This window comes from Leptonychotes weddellii, chromosome 10 (genome assembly GCF_054177405.1).
Source record: "Leptonychotes weddellii isolate Sample4059 chromosome 10, ASM5417740v2, whole genome shotgun sequence".
Classification (NCBI taxonomy): domain Eukaryota; kingdom Metazoa; phylum Chordata; class Mammalia; order Carnivora; family Phocidae; genus Leptonychotes; species Leptonychotes weddellii.
In genome coordinates, this window is record NC_138378.1 from 45,921,161 (window position 1) to 45,928,193 (window position 7,033).

At 37.9% G+C, this 7,033-nt stretch overlaps 1 pseudogene; it reads right to left on the minus strand.

Moving 5' to 3' along the window:
• Positions 1 to 245: 245 nt before the first annotated feature.
• On the minus strand, positions 246 to 374 carry LOC115938540 (U2 spliceosomal RNA; annotated as a pseudogene).
• Between the last annotated feature and the right edge of the window lie 6,659 nt (positions 375 to 7,033).

Here is a 7,033-nt window from a genome sequence, read left to right on the forward strand (position 1 = left end):
ACATTTGTCACAATGACTGATCCAACGTCAGTGCATTATTATTAACTTAAAACCATGCTTTATTCAACTTCCCTTAGTTTTTACTAAGTTTTGCTGCTCTAGGACCCCATCTAGAAGAACAGGTTACATTTGGTCCATGTCCTTTTAGGCTCTTTTGGGCTATGACAGTTTCTCAGACTTGTCTTGTATTTTGAAGACCTTGACAGCTTTGAGGAGAGCTGGTCAGGGAATTTGTAGACTGTCAGTTGGGGTTGTCTAGAGTATTTTTTCTTTTCTTTCTTTTTTCTTTTTTTTTGGTCCTCCGATAGAAGACATATCAGATACTAAACTGATAAGAACAGATACTATAAAAGACTCAAAGACCAAGAAGTGATTCATTGTTTTTTTAATGGTTGGAGTAGGGTTCTGGGCTTTGGGGAGGAAGACTACGGAAGAAACGGTGGCATTCTCAGCACATCAGATCAAGAACACATGCCATCAACATGATTTATCGCTGTTCACGTTAACCTTGCTGTTAACCAAAGTAGTGTTTGTCAGCTTTCCCCACCGTAAAGTTACTCGTTTTCCCCTTTTCATACTGAAATCTTTGGAAGGAGGTCGCTGTGTCGCAGCCCACACTTAAGGGTGGAGAGTTGGACACTTTTCCTTGAAGGAGAATCACTGGGTAAATTATTTGCCATACTTCTGCACAAAAGACTTGTCTCTTTTCTCTCATTCATTTATTCACTCATGTATATTAATACAGACTTATGGAGATTTGTTTTATACTTTGAATTATAGCCCAATGCTACTTTATTTTCATTTTCAAATTGTTTCAGCTTTGTCCACGGGCAGCTCTTGCAGTCCGCTCCTGTGTCCCATTGGCTTACCACCTTCATTGTGGGTTTGGAGGTTAGTTTAGATTTGTTTTGTTTTGTTGAGAACTTCCTGATTTTCTAGGATTTGTGTTTTGACAAAAGTGGCTCACCTAGGACAATTCGGCCCTTTGCCTAAGCCTCTTGTTCTGGTTAACTTTATAATCATCTAGATAATGTTTACATGTAGGTATTTTCAGATTGCACATGGATATCAGGGAGCAATATAGGAGGTTGGTTTTTACTTGCTTTGGCCCCAGGGCTGTGTTCTGACTACATATTATACATTCCTATGGTCTTAAAGAGATACCTCTTTTCAGCTCAGGGAATGATTTTCTTTCATGTATTTAATAAAATTCTTCCTACATTTTCATTGTTTTCTTTTTTCTGTTAACTGTTAGTAGTTGGATAGCCTTCTGAATTGATCCTCTTGAGTTTCAAATATTTTGTCTTTTTCATTTCCTTGACTTTTTGTTTTATAGTCAAAGAGATTTCTTTACCTTTATCCTCTCAGCCTCCTAATATATATACAATCTGTCCCTGTCTCAGGGCATGCAGTTCTTGTTTCTTTTACAAACACAATCTCCTTAAATCATTCTAGGGATGCCAATTAAAGCTTTTAAAAGTTTTCTTCATTACTTGATTTATTTCTGTTTTTTACAGGGTTTGGGGGAGGAGAGGGTTAGTGTAATTTATTTTAGCAGTAATTACTCCCTCGAACGCCCTGCTCACATTTTAGAATGTGGTAATAGGAAGCATGCTTAAAAGCTCTCTGCAGGTGCACAAGGCTTTCCACCTTCAGGCTTCATTTTATGCTTCAGAAGTAGTTCTTATCAGATGGAACCTCCAACTCTGAGCACCAGCACTTCTCTTAGCTGTCCTAATTTTTTCCAGAGTGTCAATTCAATTCCTTTAGAGAAGAATCGTCAAATATATTATACTGGGGTAAGTGTTTGGTATAGGCAGAGATAAGGGTAAACTACTGACAAGCCTCTAGTTGGCACGTTTTCAGCCCAAATCATAATTTTCACCTTCTGGTCTCTGTTTAACCAGTGGTATGTGCATCTCCACCACAGACCGTCTGCACAGCACTGAGCAGTATCTCTCAGTAGCACTCCCGTCTATGTGGACTTACCATGTAGCTCCTTTACTTCACAAGTGATTGAATTTATCTGCCAGATAAATGCCCAGAAATTAAATTGTTAGTACAATGTACACATGAATTTGTAATTTTGATAAGTAGTGATAATTTTGCCTATAGAGGGGAGGTTCCAGTCTACATTCTCACAGGCAAAAAATGAGCCTCTCCAAAATATTTGTGTCATCAAATTTTTGGAATTTTGTCATTCTGATGAACAAAAATTATATTTCAGTGTAATCTTGCTCCATTTATCTTATATGAATGAGGCTGAGAATCTTTTATTTTTTAGGAGCTACCTATATTCCCTTTCTGTGAACAGTCTGTTCAATTCTTTGCCTAAGTCCCTTGTTGGTCCTCTGCCTTATTGAATTATTCAAACTCTTTATATATTAGGGAGATTAATGTTTTGACTATGTCATAAGTTACAAATATTTTTAACCATGTTGCAGCTTGTCTTTTGACAGAATTTATAATTTTTTCCCAAGAAGACATTTTTGGTGTTCATATAATCAAGTGTATCCATTTCCTTAATGGCTTTTGGAATGTGGTTTATAGTTAGAAGAAACTGGCCTTCTCTAGAGTAAAAAAAAAAGGATTATCCCATGTACCTTCTAGTACGTTTTATAGTTTCATATTTTTATATTTGTCTTTGGCCCATTTAAAATGCATCCTTGAGCCTAGAGTGTGTTATCTAGTGTAGACTATAAGACTCTTTTACAATATTTGGTACCTTTCCTTCCCCACCCTCCTAACACTAGATTTGACCATGTGACCTGCTTTGGCCAATGAAATGTGAGCTGAAGTAGTCTATATCGCTTCTGGTCAGAAGCTTTAAGAGATGGTGCATACTTTGCTCTGTTCTCTCTCTTCTCTCCAGCAAGGCAACAAGCGGGTGTGTCACAAAGAGTCTGGGATTCCAGAGTGATAGTAATGATGACTGGTGCAACAATATATAACAAGAATGAGAAATAAATCTTTGTTAGATTAAATTAAGCCACTGAGATTTTAGGGTCCTTTTTCCTGTAGCATAACCTGAACTTTATTTCTGATATAGGATTTAACTTCATTCTTTTCCAGATGCCTGCCCCATGGTCATATCTCAGATTGTTGAATGTTTTGTCTTTCCTCATTCATCATATGCAACATTTGAATTAGGATCAATTTCTAGAGGGTTTGTTTGTTTGTTTGTTTGTTTTCTTTGTTGTCCCTTGATCTGTCCAGTCATGTCCACATGCATTTTCGTATCTTTCTCAGTGTTACGCATCTATGACTAAATATATCAGTTTTAACATTTATCCTTTGACTCCAACTATTACAAGTAAGATCATTATTTTTTCTCAATTTCTTTCCCCTTTGCACTTGTGATTTTATCAGTTGTGTCATTTCTACATTATCAGATAGTGTAGCACCCACATTTGTGTTCGTCTTCATTTCATTGTTAAATATGCTGTGCTTCTTGAAATCCTTTCTTCGTAGTTTCTCTTCAGGTCTTTTGGTTAGCTAAAGAGCATCTTCTTGCAGCTTCCTTAGATGAACTCATAGGAATTTTGCTCAAGTTCAAAACTATTTGCCTGTCATCCTTATATCTGAAAGACATTTTGACTGAGCATCAAATCCTCAGCTTACTCTTTGTTTCTTTGGACGTCTTTGTCATAAGATGCTATAAAAGAATAAAATAAAGTTGATCCGCCAGCCCCCCCCCCCCGTGTCTTATTTTGCTCGGCTGCATGAAAATTTCTTTATCCTGGAGCTCCAATGGTTTTACAAGAAAATTACTCGGGTTAATTGGGCTAAATTTAACTTGGGACTTGGTGTACCCTTTAAATAGAAATTCAACTTGTCTATTAATTAAGGGGAAACTTTTAATGTATTATATATTTAAACACATTTTTCAGTTCTGCTATTTTGCTTCTCTTTTTCAGCAATTCAAATGTCACATGTCTTTGGCTTATCACCTATATTATTTTTCTAATCATTTTTATTTGATAAAATTTCAAGCATATAGAAAAGGTGCAAGAAGAATAGAAAGTACGCTTATTTTGTCTTCACCCAGATTCACTCATTGTTTATATTTCACGCCATTTGCTTATGATTTGTATATGTTCCATCTCTGTCTCTCCACATACACTCACTCACACACACACACAGTCACACATGTACATATATTTTTTAACCAATTGAGAGTAAGCTGTAGACATTACACCCTTCTGCCCTAAATATATCAGTATATTCCCTAACAAGGCTATTCTTTTATATGATCAAGAACAATGTTCAGGTTCAGGAAATTTAATATTAATACAATCCTATTATCTAATTCCCAGTCTCTATTCAAATTTCACGATTGTCTCTATGATGTCTGCCATGGCATCTCCCTCACCCCATCCAAGATTTAATAAAGGGTCACACATTATATTTAATTATCATGTCTCTTTAGTCCCTTTTAATCTAAAGCATTCTTTACACTTTATTTTCTTTAATGACTGACCAGTTATCTTGAGAATCTCACTCAATGTGTGTAATTGGATGTTTTATCATGATTAGTTGTAGTTCTATGTTTTTGACAGAAATGCCACAGAAGTGGTGCTGTGATCTCAGGGAGTCGTAGTAAAATCTTGATTTGTCTCAAAGTTAACTTTGATCCCTTCAGGGATGTGGTGTTTGAAAAGTTTCTCTGCTCTAAGCTACTATTTCTTTTTTTTCTCCAAAATATATAAAGAACTTATTTCTTTTCCCTTCGTAACTAGTAAGTATCTTGTGGGGAGACACTTGAATGGAAACAGGATGTTCACATAGTGTCACACTTCCACCCACAAGTTTTGTTTTGTTTTTTGGGGTTTTTTTTTTAAAGATTTTATTTATTTATTTGACAGAGAGAGACACAGCGAGAGAGGGAACACAAGCAGGGGGGGTTGGGGGAGGGAGAAGCAGGCTTCCCGCGGAGCAGGGAGCCCAGTGCAGGGCTCGATCCCAGGACCCTGGGATCATGACCTGAGCAGAAGGCAGACGCTTAACCACTGAGCCACCCAGGCGCCCCTACCCACAAGTTTTGAATCAACGGCTCTATGACAGTGATTTCCTAACTCCACCATTCCTTCTGCTTTTCTTCATTGTTTTTCACAGTAATGAGGAGCTTGTCCTTCTCATTCATTCATTCATTCATTCATCATTCATTCATTCATTCATTCATATCGGTACCACTGATTGATACTCATTTTATCCAAGGAGTTACAAATTCCCTTCAGTCATTATTTATTTTGATGCTTACATTGTCCCAGAACTGACCAGCTGAAACATCTTTGTAAGTTGGCTCCTGGGGCCTTTTGGGGAGTCTCCATCATTCTTTGATTACTTTCTTGCTTCCCCACAAAAGGATGCTCTATTACTCAGCTTACACTTTCCTTGCCACAACCTTAGAATCAGCCATTTCTCCAAGGAAACCATTCCTCCCAGCCAGTTTATTAGAGAGTGGTATTTAGATCTGGCAAGATCCGGGTGCTGATTGGTACTGAGGCCTATTGCTCCTAGGCCCCTTCAACAAGGAGAATTGGAAACGTGTGTGTGTGTGTGTGTGTGTGTGATCATGAGATTATACAGATACCTCCAATTCCACTGCATCCCACAGGGTTCATTTTAGTCCCCACCCTCGTCATGCTTGTAACCAGTTCACCAACAGGAGAGGAGAAACTTGAAGCCAATTATCCTCAATATATTTACTTATTTGCTCAATTCTAGTATGCCCAGAAGTAGTTTCAGAATTACTAACCCATAGGACTGTGGAAAACAAACCTACTAATTAGACTTCAATATGTGTTGTACATATTATTTTTATCTTCAGTCTGAGGTAGATGGTCAAAACACTATCTAACATGAGTTATTTGGGCCAGTTTCTCTGTTGGATGTTCTCTAATATTTTTAACACTCTTTGCCCATTTTCTTCTGAATGTTCCTCTCTACTCTCCATGGGGTGTTTGATTTATTTTTTTTCATTCATGTTTGGACCCTGTCCAGTTCCAGCCTCATTCTGGTGATCGTTGGTTGTTTTGTCATATTTCTATCCTGTGTTCCTCTAGCCTATGTTTCATACCCACCCTGTCTTCCATCTCTTTCCTGAGTTCTTGCATTTCTGCTTCATCACATACCTTTTGAAATGGGATTTCTTTTAAATTTATGAAAATGGTATTATCCTTTAAAATTTTTATCTCTCCCATTGCAATACTTTTCTGGAGAATAACCTTCCTCTGTTTGTAATCTTTGCTGCTCATTTCTTTCTTTTCACGTACAGCATCTTTGTTCGGATGGATGTTGTATACAAAAGGTTCTAGTTCCTTCTCTATTACAGCATTTATAGGACTGGCAGTTTGGAGCCAGCCTATCTGCAAGAGACTTTTGAAGGAAGAGTGAAGCTGGTATAAGTTTCTAGATTGGCTGGTTTCCACAAAGTGCATGCTCTCTGCACCTCAGCTGCCATAGGGTTCTGCTGTCAAGAGCTTTCGCAAAAACTGTTAGATCTTCTATAGGTCTGGTCTCATAAAAATCATATTTCTTAAGACACTGACCTCTAATTTTTACAGCTGTCCAGTGCCAAGAGCTTGTAGCTACTTTCCTGAGGCACCAACTGGAATGTATTGAATGGATTTCTCTATGACAGTGCCAAGTATATTTTTTATGGATGTAAGCGTTCTGAATTTTCTTAGCCTGGTGACCCAGAGAGCAGAGTCTAAGGCATAGGCTTTTCTGCAACTGCTTTATTAGAAGTGCAATCTCATGGATCAAGAGTGAGAGAAAGGGAGAAGAAAGTGGGGGATGAGCCCACCACTTCACAAAGAGCATGCCTGACTGTTCGTTTGTCCATCACTGTCTTTGGAGAGGTTCTTTCTGCAGCTACTTCTTACATAGTCTGTTCAAGGCAACAAAGGGGAAAGTAGTCCACTGGCTCCTGTTTCCCACTGATCAAAGGTTTGCTCCACAGAATATTAATTTTCTCACACTTCTAAGTTGCACCTGTTTGGGCACCAAGCTGAGACCACAGTTCTTACTC